This window comes from Nicotiana attenuata, unplaced genomic scaffold (genome assembly GCF_001879085.1).
Source record: "Nicotiana attenuata strain UT unplaced genomic scaffold, NIATTr2, whole genome shotgun sequence".
Lineage (NCBI taxonomy): Eukaryota > Viridiplantae > Streptophyta > Magnoliopsida > Solanales > Solanaceae > Nicotiana > Nicotiana attenuata.
Window position 1 is genome coordinate 33,866 of NW_017673949.1, and position 14,648 is coordinate 48,513.

The window sequence follows — 14,648 nt, forward strand, 5'->3', positions numbered from 1 at the left end:
CGGTCGTCCTACGAGGAATATACCCGAAATTTTTCTGTGCCACAAGGCAAAATCTGAACTCCAGCAATCGATCACACAAGAGAGTGCCGCAATACCAATGAAGTACCCATAACTCAAACACATTGCCCCTTTCTGAAACGTATACCCTCACCAAGCCATACCAATCAATGACCTCATTTATCTAGTCATCTGAAACTGTCCATGTTGCAACCTTCCTTCCAAAACCGAACCGTAACCTTCCCTACACAACATACTGCATATACCATGCCATCATATGCCAAATAGGAGGACATCATAATCCATTCTGAGCCACAAGCTACTACGTACTCAACTAGCCAAGAACTTTCCAGTTGATCCCATCTAGAAGAAAATCACTATACATCACATGCTCCTCACGCCAGTAGAAATTATACATCTCTAACCGTGGTAGAAATCATCAAGAACTCTCCGAATCCCACTTGCATAAAGCCAAACCGTTAGGACTGAATTTCTCTAACTCGACCAAGCTACGCAGGCCATCAAAACCTAAGAGCATTGCCACGAAACACCTGTGGAAACTCATTACCTCATAAGCACCCAAAGAACTTATCATATCCCTTAGCATGCCAATCTGACCTACTACCAAGCTATCCTAATTCTCTGAGTTCCTTCTGAATTACCCTCAAATTGATACATTTCCTTGCTAGTACACCACTATCCTTAACTAAAACTTACCCCGTAAACTTTAGCATAAGACCACATCGTTCTAAGGCTCATAAACCGTTGTATTCTTCTGAATCACCCCCAAAAGTACCACAGCCGAGATACCCGCTCTGAAGAGACCCTCTGCGAATATAAAGCCATTACCGTCGCCTTCCTGATACTGGTACGTAGAATCCATAATGATGCGGAAATGCCACTAGTCTTGTCATCCTCAAATGTAAACCTCAGCTTCTAGCAAAAATCTCCAATTATTACATGCAAAATCTTGAACCTATTAGAATCATTCTCGAGAGTCATCAACTCTACTCAAACCTCAATTAGACTGATCAAACGGACCGGACGACCTGAGTTCTACTAGCACTCCGACACCACAAAAAGTAATCCCCACCTTAATGTAACCAAATAAATTCATGCTCCATGTACATTACATCCTTCACCAATAACAAATCAAGTCATTCAATAAATTCCTATACGCCCATAAGGCATAACACACCCCCTATCTAAAATTTCCTTTATTCGGGTCACCCCCGATCTCAACCGCTGCAAGCCATAACTGATTCACCAGTATGCCCCAAACTGGAACCAACATAGCACATAACCGTGCAATCAACTGATCAATAGCAGACTCCTCCACTTGGCTCAAAGTCATAGATCAAAACACACAATAACTCATAATGCATATACTCTATTACTGCCATAATACCATAGTGAGATTAAACTTAATCCCTCATAAGCTCATGCAACACAGACCATCTAGTACTTCAAATCTTCTGCAATTCTCGCATTCACCCTCGTAACTGTCATGCCTACTCTCATAAGCGATCCAAACTCAAATTGCAACAACACACATATATTTCACTGGGAAAGAGGACTTCCAACCAACAACATAGGGGTCACACAAACCTCAGAGCACTCCGCAGGAGATAATCCACTTGCTTAACCTCAAACTGGTATCTCTCTATATTCTTCCATAATCATAAATTTTACCCGATCACTTAAACTTCCTGAGTCTGAACTCATATCGCGACACAAAATTTACTTCATTCCTCAACTAGACAACATGAAAAGATCCTCCAACACACCCATAACTCGGGGCTACACATCAAACCAAGATGGAAATCAAGCACCAAATCCTTCTTCCTACCCTCGAATAGACCATTCTTGTCACATCTAAATCATATGAACACATCTTGCAGTCACATCATACTCGTCACATAACCATCCAGCCATCACGTCCACTAATAGGGACACTACCGAATATATACATCCAGAAGCACGTGGTCACATAATCAACGCCTCAGCGCTCAAGCTACAGGCAAAAATCTAGCTTCGAGTCCTCTAGACTGGCCTAACATCAACACACAAAAACCACATCTCGCCCCTCGATCAGGGAAATCACAAGTTGTCGATGCACAACTGTACCGAGCGCTCATGTGCGCATACGAACGCGTGGAAGGAATTCAAAGAGTTACACTTCAAGCTGAATCAATGACGCACGATAAGAATTCAAGAGTGTGGAATTTCCTATAGGTTATGCAGCCTCTCGAAGATAAGTACAGACGTCTCCGTACCTATCCGCAAGACTCTACTAAACCCGCTCATGACTCGTGAGACCTATGTAACCTAGGATCTGATACCAACTTGTCACAACCCCAAATACCCTAGTCGTGATGGCGCCTATCACAATACTAGGACAGCCGAAATAACACAAACCACATGGAAGATATTTTGTAAAATTTACTCTTTTTTCTAAATAGATTAAGTCTCAATTCTTTCATTTTAAAATATACAGAGAAATACGTGGAAACAAGTACGAAAAATACAATCAACACAGCCCGAATCTGGTGTCACTAGTCATGAGCCACTAAGTACAACTTAACATTGTCTGCTTCATAGAAATTAAGTCTGAAATATAAAGCATTAGGATAGAAAGGAGAAGGGCAGGGCTGCGAACGCCGTGCAGCTACCTTGCTAACTCCAGAAAATACACAGAAGCTGCTGAAAGCTCAGAAATACCTGAATCTGCACACAAGGTGCAGGGAGTAATGTAAGTACGCCAACTCAGTAAGTAATAAAAGTAAATAAAGACTGAGCAGTAAGAAATCTCATAATCCACGTCATAGCACCATCGCGAGTATAGTATGTTTCCAAAACAGGATACAAATCAAATCATCTCGTTAAACTCCAATTTCAGTAAAATCCTTTGAAAAATAACTTTCTAACAGTTTCAATAGAGGTTCGATGTAGTTTATAGTGAAAGTGATGAAAATCGTAATCGGCCCCTCGGGCAAAAATAAATCATAAACAGCCCCTTCTAGCTAACCCCTCGGTCATTCATATACATCACATAACATGAAGATCTCAGTGGAAATAACAAAAACCAAATCAGTAATTTAATTCCAAATATCTCGTAAAAATTCTAGTTTCAATGAAAGTTGTTCAAAACATTTGTTTAACATTCTCAATAGAAGCTCAGTATAAAGATGAGTGAAAACAGTATTTTCATAAAACAAGCCCCTCAGGCAAAGCATCACTCATATACATGTATATATAGCCCCTCGGGCAAGCCTCTCAGTCACTCATGACTCAACTCTTATCAATCAGCGCTCACACTCAGCACTCACGCTCAATAAGTACCATACAATAACCGATGCGGCGTGCAGCCCGATCCATATATCGATGCGGCGTGCAGCCCGATCCATATATCGATGCGGCGTGAAGCCCGATCCATATATATAGTCGATTGCGCTCACTGGGGTGTGCAGACTCCGGAGGGGCTCCAACAGCCCAAGCGCTATATCGTTGCAGCGTGCAGCCCAATACGTATATCAATATATTATCGCTGCAGCGTGCAGCCCGATCCATAAATATATAAAATATCGCTGTGGCATGCAGCCCAATCCATAAATATATATAATCCTCACCACCAGGCCCTCAGCCTCTCTCAGTCGTCAACCTCACAATCAGACCTTTGGTCCCTCTCAGTCATCAGCCTCACAAGCCACTCGGGCTATCATTAACACATGGTGCTCAGCCCAAAAATATCATTTATAGCATCAAAACTGAGTAAATAAGGCTGAGTTATGAAATTAGTAAAACGTAGCATGACTGAGTGTAGATATTAAACCAAAATAGTGAGAAAAACAGTAGTAAAAAGCCCCTAAGGGTCCAAACAGTTGGAACAAGGCCCCAATATGGCATTCAACCCAAAACATAGTAATATTTTCCAAAATACAATGATATCAAATAATTTTCAACCAAAATACGCGACTTAACAGTTGCACGTGACGGACCAAGTCACAATCTCCAACAGTGCACGACCCCACGCTCGTCATCTAGCGTGTGAGTCACCTCAAAGTAGCACAACGATGTGAAATCCGGCGTTTCATACCCTCAGAACAATATTTACTATCATTACTTACCTCGAACCGGACGAACATCTACACCGCGATGCCCTTGCCGCTCGATTCGGCCTCAAATCACCTCAAATCTATCCAAAATCAGAATCATATCATCAATACATGCCAAAGGAAAGCCCACGCGAAAATTATCAAATTAAACTCAAAATCCCGAAATTGGCCAAACCCGACTCCCGGGCCCACGTCTCGAAATCCGATAAAATCACAACACTAGAATCCTTATCCTTCCACGAGTCTATACATACCAAGATCATCAAAATCGGACCTCAAATGGCCCCTCAAATCCCCAATTTAACTCTCCAATTTCAACACCTAATTTCCCAAACTCTTTCTCTAATTTTCCTACAAATTTCATGATTAAACAATGGAATAATCACTATAAACACAAGATACAAAGCCCATGTAGCTTACCTCTCAGAAAACACTTGATCCCCTCTTGAAATCACAGCTTGGAGCTCCAAAATCGATCAAAAATGGTGAAGATATAACTGAAAATCGCGAAGGGGCCCTTTTATACATTCTGCCCAGCACTCTCGCACATGCGGCCTCTATTACGCACCTGCGGTTTTAACTTTAAGTTACAAGGACCGCATCTGCCCCCAGGCACCGCACCTGCGGTCCCCGCAGATGCGTCCAAATAACTGCATCTGTCGTTCTTCTCCTGAAGGCCAAACTCGCATCTGCGATCTCCTCATCGCTTCTGCGGCCTCGCACCTGCGGTTCCCAATCCGCAGGTGCGGAAATGACAGGAACAGCAAAATCTACTGCACAACTCAAGTTCCAAACTTCCCGTCAACCACTCAAAACCATCCTGAGGCCCTCGGGACCTCAACCAAACATACCAACAAGTCACATATCATCATTCAAACTAATACCAGCCCTCGTAACACTCAAAACAACATCGAAACACCAAATCAGCCTCGCATTCAAGCCTAAGGATTTCCAAACTTCCGAACTCCGCAATCGATCCAAAAACCTATCAACCTCATCCGAATGACCTGAAATTTTGCACACACATCACAAATGACACAACGGACGTACCCCATTTTCCGGAATTCCATTCCGACCCCGATATCAAAATTTCCACTGCCAACCGGAAAATGCCAAATTTCCAAATTTCGCCAATTCAAGTCTAAATCTACCACGGACCACCAAATCACATTCCGGACGCGCTCCCAAGACCAAAATCACCTAACAGAGCTAACCAAAACATAAAAATCCAAATCTGATATCGAATACTAAAAAGTCAAGACTGGGTCAAACCTTTCAAATTTAAAGCTTCAAGCTGAGAACCATTCTTCCATATCCATTCCGATTAACCTGAAAACCACAACCGACGGTTTACATAAGTCACAATACATAATACGGGGCTAGTCATGCCCGAGAACTGGCGAGCGAAGTGCAAATGCTCCAAATGACCGGTCGGGTCGTTACACTGATATACACTAATGTACACGATATACGACGTGATATACACATGTCGTAGTTGGATTCTTAGGTCTGATTTTTTTACCTGAAACCGGTCTAAATCACTTCTAATCTTGCTCAAATTTTTTATATAGCCTCGTTTAGGTATTTTCAACCATTTTTAATCACACTCACTCATTCAATCCAACCAAATAAAGGAAGAGAGAAGAAAACAAAATTGAAATATATTTTTTCTCTCTTAGTTTTTACTAATCTTGCTCAAATTTTGTATATAGCCTCGTTTAGGTATTTTCAACCAATTTCAATCACACCCACTTATTCAATCCAATCAAAAAAAAAAGAAGAGAGAAGAAAAACAAAGTTGAAATATATTTTTTCTCTCTTAGTTTTTGCTTCTGATTTTCTCTGATGTGAGATCAACCTTACCTTTTCATCCCACTGATTTTTTTTTTGCAAAATTTGCAAGAATTTTTTCTAACTATTAGAATAAAAGAGAAGAGATAAAAGAAGAAATATAAGGAGAGAAAGGGGGAGGAAAGCCAAAATAAGCGTGTAGCTTTTTTTGAGAGAGAATATAAAAAGATAGTAGTTTTGTTAAGATTTGGCTATATAATGCCAATTGTTTGGGGCTATCTTTGCCAAACCTAATATAAGGCTAAAAAATTATCAATTTCTGTTATGTGTTGTTATAGGATGCCAATTTTTCATGTTTTAATTGTTAGAAGCATTAACCCAAATAGCCGTCCCACCCAATAGCTTAAATAAAAAATAGCCAATGGAGTATAATATATACATAATTTATATATTATATATGTATAATTGCAAATAGTTAATATATAATTTATGTATATGGCTAAGAAAAAGTAGACACTAAATATGGTCGGCTATTTGTGTAAAGATAGAATTAACCTAAATGGTCGTACACTCAACTACTTAAACTAAAAATATCCGGCTGATTTATAATATATGTATAATTCATATGTAATATATGTATAACTGCACAAAATAAAAGTATAATATATATATATANAAGAGTAGCATGAGCACACCACGGCGGTGCCCAGTAAGTATCAAGACTAACCTCGGTGGAGTAGTGACGAGGAACAGTCAAGGCACCTACCGGTCAAATAAACAGTATAATATATATATATATATATATATATATATATATATATATATATATATATATATATGAATCTGACCAGCTATTCGTGTAAAACCCCTTAATTGCAACCGTATCATCAAGAAGAAAGAGGATCATATTCACAGTGAGAACTAAGAAGATCAGAAAGAGAATTGAAAAATCTATATAGCCCAAAAATAATAGCCGGTGAATATTATCATTTTTGTATATTAACCTATAATATACATGTTTTATACATAATCAATATATATTATTTGTATATTTGGCTAGTAGCTGTAATTATTTTTGGCCAATCAGAAAAATATGTTAAAATCTAAAGAAAATTAACTTATTCCCACAACAACTTGTCACGACCCAAAATCTGGCACTTACCAGTGGTCCAACACTAATGTACTAATAATATAATTAGTCATGGATTTTATTAAAAACGTGTGTGAACTCAAGAAAATTGTGAAGCAAGTAAACAATCCTTTTGTTAATAGGAGATTTCCAAATTTATTTTCATCATTTATCAATTTATCTCAGGCCAGAGAGGCAATATCATTATTTATAAATTTCAAGGCAAGTAAAGCATGCGCAAATCATGCTAAGGTCGTACAACCCGATCCAACATTTAAACGGTGCACTGCCGGAGGGTCAAACGGCGCGAACCATAGATGCATCTCTTTAATCTGTCGAGGCATTCGGCCCGTTCCACAAAAGAAAACGCAATCAAACAATCAATCAAGAATTCATAAGGAGCAATTATCCAAGGAAAATGTCAAATCTTCTTCTATCGGTCAAGAAAATGAAGTTAATCCTTTTAGAAATTTATTTACCATGTTCGATATGATTTAAGCAATTTAAATTGATAATAAGGTTATAATTATCACAAGTATAGCATGCTTTTGGGTCCTAGACTACCTGGACTTAAGCATAATAGTCGCTACGCACAGACTCTCATTGCCTCGTGCGTACGTAGCCTCCTACAAATAGAAGCACATATGGATTTAATTCACCTATGGGATAAATTCCCTCTTACAAGGTTAGAAAGGAGACTTACCTCGTCTTAAATCCCACTTTCCGGTCACAATTTCGCTCTAAACCCCAACTTGGTGCCGTTCAATCCGAAACTAGTCAAACAACGTGCAAATTAATTAAAAATATACTTGAATGCTTAAAATTTAACAATTTATAAAAATTCTCAACTCCGCTCGAAAAGTTGACAGTGGGGCCTACGTCTCAGAACCCGATGAAAATCACAAAATCCGACAAACCATTCCAATACGAGTTCAACCATACTAATTTTATCAAATTCCGATAACAACTTGACCTCCAAATCTTAAATTTTCGTTCATGATAAGTTTTGCAAAAATATTGATTTCTTCCATTTAAATCCGAAATAAATGATGAATATAACCATAAAGTCATGAAGTATAATTACTTTCGGATATATAACACTTACCCCAATTCACATGGTGAAAATCGCCTAAAAAATTGCTTCAATCCGAGCTCCATAGCTCCAAATATGTTAAAAATGGCTGAAACCTCGAAATATAGCTCTGCCCAGGTAGTTTCTCTTCGCGATCGCGGAAAATGCTTCGCGATCACGAAGCCCAACATTTCACAACCCAAAATTTGTCCTTTGCGATCGCGAAAAAAGCTTCCTCGCGAAGAACAAATGCCAGGTTTTCTAGACAGCCTCTAGTATAATGGTCATAACTTTTTGTACAAAACTCTAAATTGCAAATGGTTTAACTTTTTGAAACTAGACTCCAAGGGTTACAACTTTTATGTTTTTCTCATCTCTCAGTTCCTTATAGATTACAATATATAAGCTTCCAAAGTAAGCCCTGTGCAATACAAACTTCTTCTTCGTGATTTCCAAACTCTTCCCGGATAGGCTATAGTGAACCACTCATAACTTTTTGTACACTACTCCAAATGCCAAATGGTTTGATATTCTGAAACTTAGACAGAAAGGGCTACAACTTTTATTTTTGGATCATTTCCAAATTCCTTATAGATTGCAAGATACAAGCTTCCAAAGTCGGGTAAGTGCAGTAGAAACTTTCCGCTACGCGATCGCGAAAGGCCTTCCGCGATCGCGAATCACTGGCCAATTTCTCCCATTTTACTCACCGCGCTCGCGACCGATTCCCCGCGATCGTGTAGCACACTGCTGTAGCTAAAAATCAGCAGCTAAAAATGGCCTAGAATGGTCTGAAACCACCCTGAAACTCACACGAGCCCCTCGGGACCCCGTCCGAACATACCAACAAGTCTCAAAACATATCACGGACTTACTCGAGGCCTCAAATCACATCAAACAACGCTAAAAACACGAACCTCACCCCAATTTGAGTCTAATAAAACTAAGAAATTCCGATTTCTACATTCGGTACCGAAATCTATCAAATCACGTCCGATTGACATCAAATTTTGCACACAAGTCACATTCGACGTTACGGACCTACTCCAACTTCTTGAATCGGAATTCGACCCCAATATCAAAAGTCCACTCCCGGTCAAACTTCTCAAAAACCTTCAAATTTATAACTTTCACCAAATGACCCCGAAATGACCTACAGACCTCCAAATCCACTTCCGGATGCGCTCCCAGTACCAGAATCACCATACGAAGCTATTCTCAGACTCGGAATCCCAAGCGGACATTGATAACATTGAAATACACCTCAACCCAAATTTATGAAATCCTTTCAAAATGCCACCTTCCACAATAGGCACTGAAACGCTCCAGAGTCATCCAAAACCCGATACGGACATGCGCCCAAGTCCAAAATCATCATACAAACCTGTTGGAACCTTCAAATCACGATTCCGAGGTCGTTTAATAAAAAATCACACTTTAGTCAATTCCTCCAACTTAAAGCTTCTAAAATGAGAATTTTTTTCTAAATCAACTTCGAACTTCCCAAAATTCAATTCCGACCATGCATGCAAGTCATAATACCAGAAGTGAAGCTACTCAGGGCCTCAAACCGCTGAACGACGCGCTAGAGCTCAAAACGACTGGTCGGGTCGTTACATTCTCTCCCACTTAAACATATGTTCGTCCTCGAACGTGCCAAGAACTGCTCCGGAGTTGTCCAAAATCACTGTTTAACACCTCGTGCACCTGCCCGTACTACCACAACCCAGTTGAGCACATTAGCTCAAGTAAATGTGAAGATTCTCCCTTTTATTTAGTCGAATATGCCTTAGAGCCAAATTCCAACATCCGAAACTCTCCATCGGGTCTGCTTTCAACATACAAACACCGTATTAGTCACTACGGACCGTACCAAAACATGATTGCATACCTTTTTTGAATTCACACCATGCACCGTATATTTCACATGACCATAATAACATCCTCTGATAACAATAGCCGAAATTCCACGAACCCGATGCCCACAACACACCTCATGACACATATAAGCCCTGTTCCAACTCTTGCAATGCTGCCACAACGGAAGAGATGTGTAGAGATTTCATAACCAACTGTCGAGTCAACAAATCATTGAGTCTCTCTTCCTGACAAGAACCATTACCCCATTATGTACCAAATAACGATATTTGCTCTTTAATATGCTTCATATAAATCTGATCGACTGATGTCGGATCCAAAAATCTCGTCTCACCCAGTACGAGCTGCTCATGCAATAAGCCACCTCATACATGACCAAGAGTCTCATATGATGCCACAATGTGCGAACAAGCTACCAACTCGAATGTGATACATAAGGAAAATGAACTCTGGAAAGGACTACTCAACCCACCTAACTAATTAGACAACCAAAAAGGTGTTACGAACCTTCCTCGGAAAATGGAAAACAAAACACACAAGGATAGATATAGGGGATTGTACTCAACATCACACTATTGCGCCGTACAACCTGATCCACACATAAAATCTATATAAGGAGATACTTACTAAGCTAGAATACTCATTACTACAAAATAGCTGAATATCGGCCACAATCACGCCCAGTGCATAATACCATCCCTGGGAGACGGATAGCGCCATACACTACAAAACTCAAGCACAACTAAGGTGCTATATATGATCTGAATCTCAAGAGTTATCCTGCTCACATAATACTATCGCTACGCGGAACCTCAACTCATATGAAATTTACCAAGCTGTTTCACAACTCACGCGGCATAATATAGTATTACATGAAATAGCCGACAACGAAATAACATCCAATGTCCGAATACTCCTCCACAACGAGCGTTATGCTGAAATGAATACATCCGGCTTGATATAGAGCCCACATTCACATTTAGATCCACCCACAGACCTCAAGCCGATTATGATCGTAGCGCACTAAGCCAGTAACCTTTCAAGGATCCGCAATAACCCCTCTTCCCATGACACACAAGAACAGTTGTCGATCCGGAACAAACTTCCACAGTCCATAACCAAATGAATCGGGCGCCTTTCAGGCATAAATTTTCACATGAACGATAGTACCACAATATCTATACTTGGTTCCAATCTTCGATCAATCAAGTGACTACATGTCACACTTATACAATCTTCCCGTGGTCACGCTCCCACGACCTTCCGCACCAGGTAACAAGTCTGCACATCCATTCCACTGGCCATACTAATGTTGTAAAGCGAATCAAGGATCTGCAAATCAGTACACAGAGCCTCTAACACATGACACCGACCTCAGGTGACGCTAAAGACAATACCAGCTTACTCTAAACATATGAATCCTTTCCTGCTCATCCGAGCTCGTGACATTCTTGTCAACACCAAACTGCAACCTCGATCCTCAACTTTCTAATTTCATGCGCTCACCGCACTTATCCTACCAATGCGTGAGAGCACAAGAATTCCATCATAACTCCTGAACCACTAATATGATACACACTTCATCAACCTTTCACTTAACTTATTTCAGGAGAACCATTGCAACACGCGACTGCAATCCCATAACCACAAAAACTACAATCATCAAGTAGGGGTCTAAGCCACCATAACTCTTTCGGGGTCCGTCTACACTTATCAGACCGTTATAATTGAATATCTCTAAATAAATTAAATTACAGCGGCCGCCAAGCGTCGTACGTACCACCACAAATCACCTGCATAACTTAACACGCTGAAGGAATTGATCATTGCCACCACCATGCCGATTCAACCATTGCTAACCTAACCAACTTCTTCTAATTTACTTTGGGCTTTCCTTAGAAATAACAATGGCTCCACTCAAAATATTACGAACTCAATCTGCACTCATCCTGAGTGATCCCATTCACTAGAACACATTGTCTCAAAACCCACGAATCATCCCATACCCTCCTTGTGCGCACATTCAAATCTTCAACTAGTACACCCATCTGATAATTCCTCTATGAATTCCGAAGTTATTTTCTCCCATTCCTCTAATGCTACACCGCAGACCGAAGATAACATAGAACACTCCAAGCCTTTTTCATAATCCGCTGCAAAAGCTCGATACTTAACCATACCACAGACTCAAAATCCTTAGGCACTGAACTTTAGTTTTGAACCTACTAGGGCCATTGTTGAGAGTCACCACTCTGACTTGTTCCCGAATATAGTCACACTCCAAGGCCCTGCTAGCATATGAACACCCTCTCCAAAAACCAACCCGCTGAATTCCTTTCCTTATACATGACATCCATACGAAGCATAGAATCTGGATTTTCCCAAAACCTGAACATGAACCGATAAGGCCAAAGATAGCACATATTCCTCAAATCCTTTGCTCAAATTACCACTGATGTTTTTTTTCCTTAGTAGTAATAAGCCACAGATACATCGATAACCAGAAACCGCACAAATAGACAACCACGCGGTCCAATCATAGACGGTGGGGCTCTCCCAATCACAATCCGAGGTTCTTTCTTCCCCATTGGCATCAGATAAAAGTCCAAAAACGCATTCCAAGCTCGAAGTCATGTTGCACCTAAATAAAAATCTATGGACCTAGTCGCTGTCCACCATGAATTTCCCAAATAACTCCAGACTTCCCTCAAGGCGTGTGACCATCCTACCACAGAACTCATATGTTACTCCACCACTCCCCACTTGGTTCAACCCTCTCCTTTAAGCAACTCCTCGACTTCTACTTTTCACACTTGACCTTCTAAAGATTCAACCACCACAAAACACTTCCACATGTCCTTCCTTGTATTTCGTCGCCCAATTGTTGCCCCAAATCCGAATCTATCTCTGTAACACCCGAAAAAATGAGCCACTACCAACTCTAAACCTCTTAGAAGATTATCTTTCTCGAGCCATCAATACTAGAAGTACCAATTCGATTCCAAAATCGCTACACTCTGTTATCTCTGACAACCGTATCTCAAGCACCATTTCACAATACCCTGCCCCGAAGGCAAATTGAAGAAGGCCATAACATTGGTGAACCTTAACGCGTTCAACAAGGACGATGACACCACATCACAATTGAGAACTCTACCACGCTCGAAAATTACCAAGCCTCGTTACTCCATCTACCCAAATTTGAACATTCCTAGTTCGATTGCCTTTCCTCCGCCGGAAATAGAATACTGAATCTCTGAATCATGCACTGTGTAAAACTTCCTTTCAGGTCATTCACTGCCTCGACGCCTAAACATGCATCCTACCATTATACAAACATTGTGCGATAGCAACGCACAAATCGTCATAACAATCATTGCCAAATCTCAAATCCTTAGGTAATACTAATGCTGAGCTGAAATGACAGGACGGCCTTCCGAAAGACGACGGTAATAGCCCAATCAAATACGCAGGTAGAAAGATCATGTACCATATCTGTAGTACCATGACAATTCCTTGATTCCCAATCCATAACAAGCGCTTTGCATCAAATAAGATTGAATAGGAAAGAAATAAAGGTACAAGCCACAAAAGGATCAGTTCGCACGATGAGGAATCAAGAAAGGAAGTGCTCCTAATAGCCTTGTAGCCTCTCAAAGATAAGTACAGACGTCTTTGTACCGATCCACAAGACTCTACTAGACTTGCTCATGACTCGTGAGACCTATGTGAACCTAGTGCTCTAATACCATATTGTCACGACCCAAAATTCATTAAGGTCGTGATGGCACCGGACACCGCTGTCAGGCAAACAAACAATTAAATAGTTAATTAAGTTCTCATATTTAATTTTTTTTTAAATCATAAATTTTCCTTCAATTTAATAGTAAAAAAAAGATGAACTTTACAGAATAATAATGATATTTTCCAATTTCAATATTGAATATCCCCTAATCATTCCAGAATTCGGTGTCACAAGTGTATGAGCTTTTACTAGGAAGTAAAATAAAATACAATAAATATCCGCAATACAAAATTTGGATAGAAAAGAAAATAAGAACTCTGGAGGAGACTCTGCTGGCTGCGGATCGTAACGTGGAATGCAGCTCAGGTAAGTCCCCGTATCAACCGCGCCACTGCGCCCACAAGGCCACCAAATATATATGCACCTGCACAACAAAATGTGCAGCAAGTGTAGTATGAGTACGAAAACAACGCGTACCCAATAAGTATCCAGTGTAACCTCGAAGAAGTAATGACAAGAGGTCGACTCCGGCACTTACTAGTGGTCAAACAGTAATGTACTAATAATATAATTAGTCATGGATTTTATTAAAAATGTATATGAACTCAAGAAAATCGTGAAGAAAATAAACAATCCTTTTGTTTATAGGAGATTTCCAAATTCATTTTCATCATTTATCAATTTATCTCAGGCGAGGGAGACAATATCATTATTTATAAATTTCAAGGCAAGCAATACAAGCATGAGTAAATCATGTCGAGGTCGCACGGACCGATTCAACATAATATTTAAATTGTGCACCGCCGGAGGGTCGAACGGCACGAACCATAGATGCATCTATTTAATCTGCTGAGACTTTCGGCCCGTTCCACAAAAGAAAACGCAACCAAACGATCAATCAAGAATTCATTAAGGAGCAAT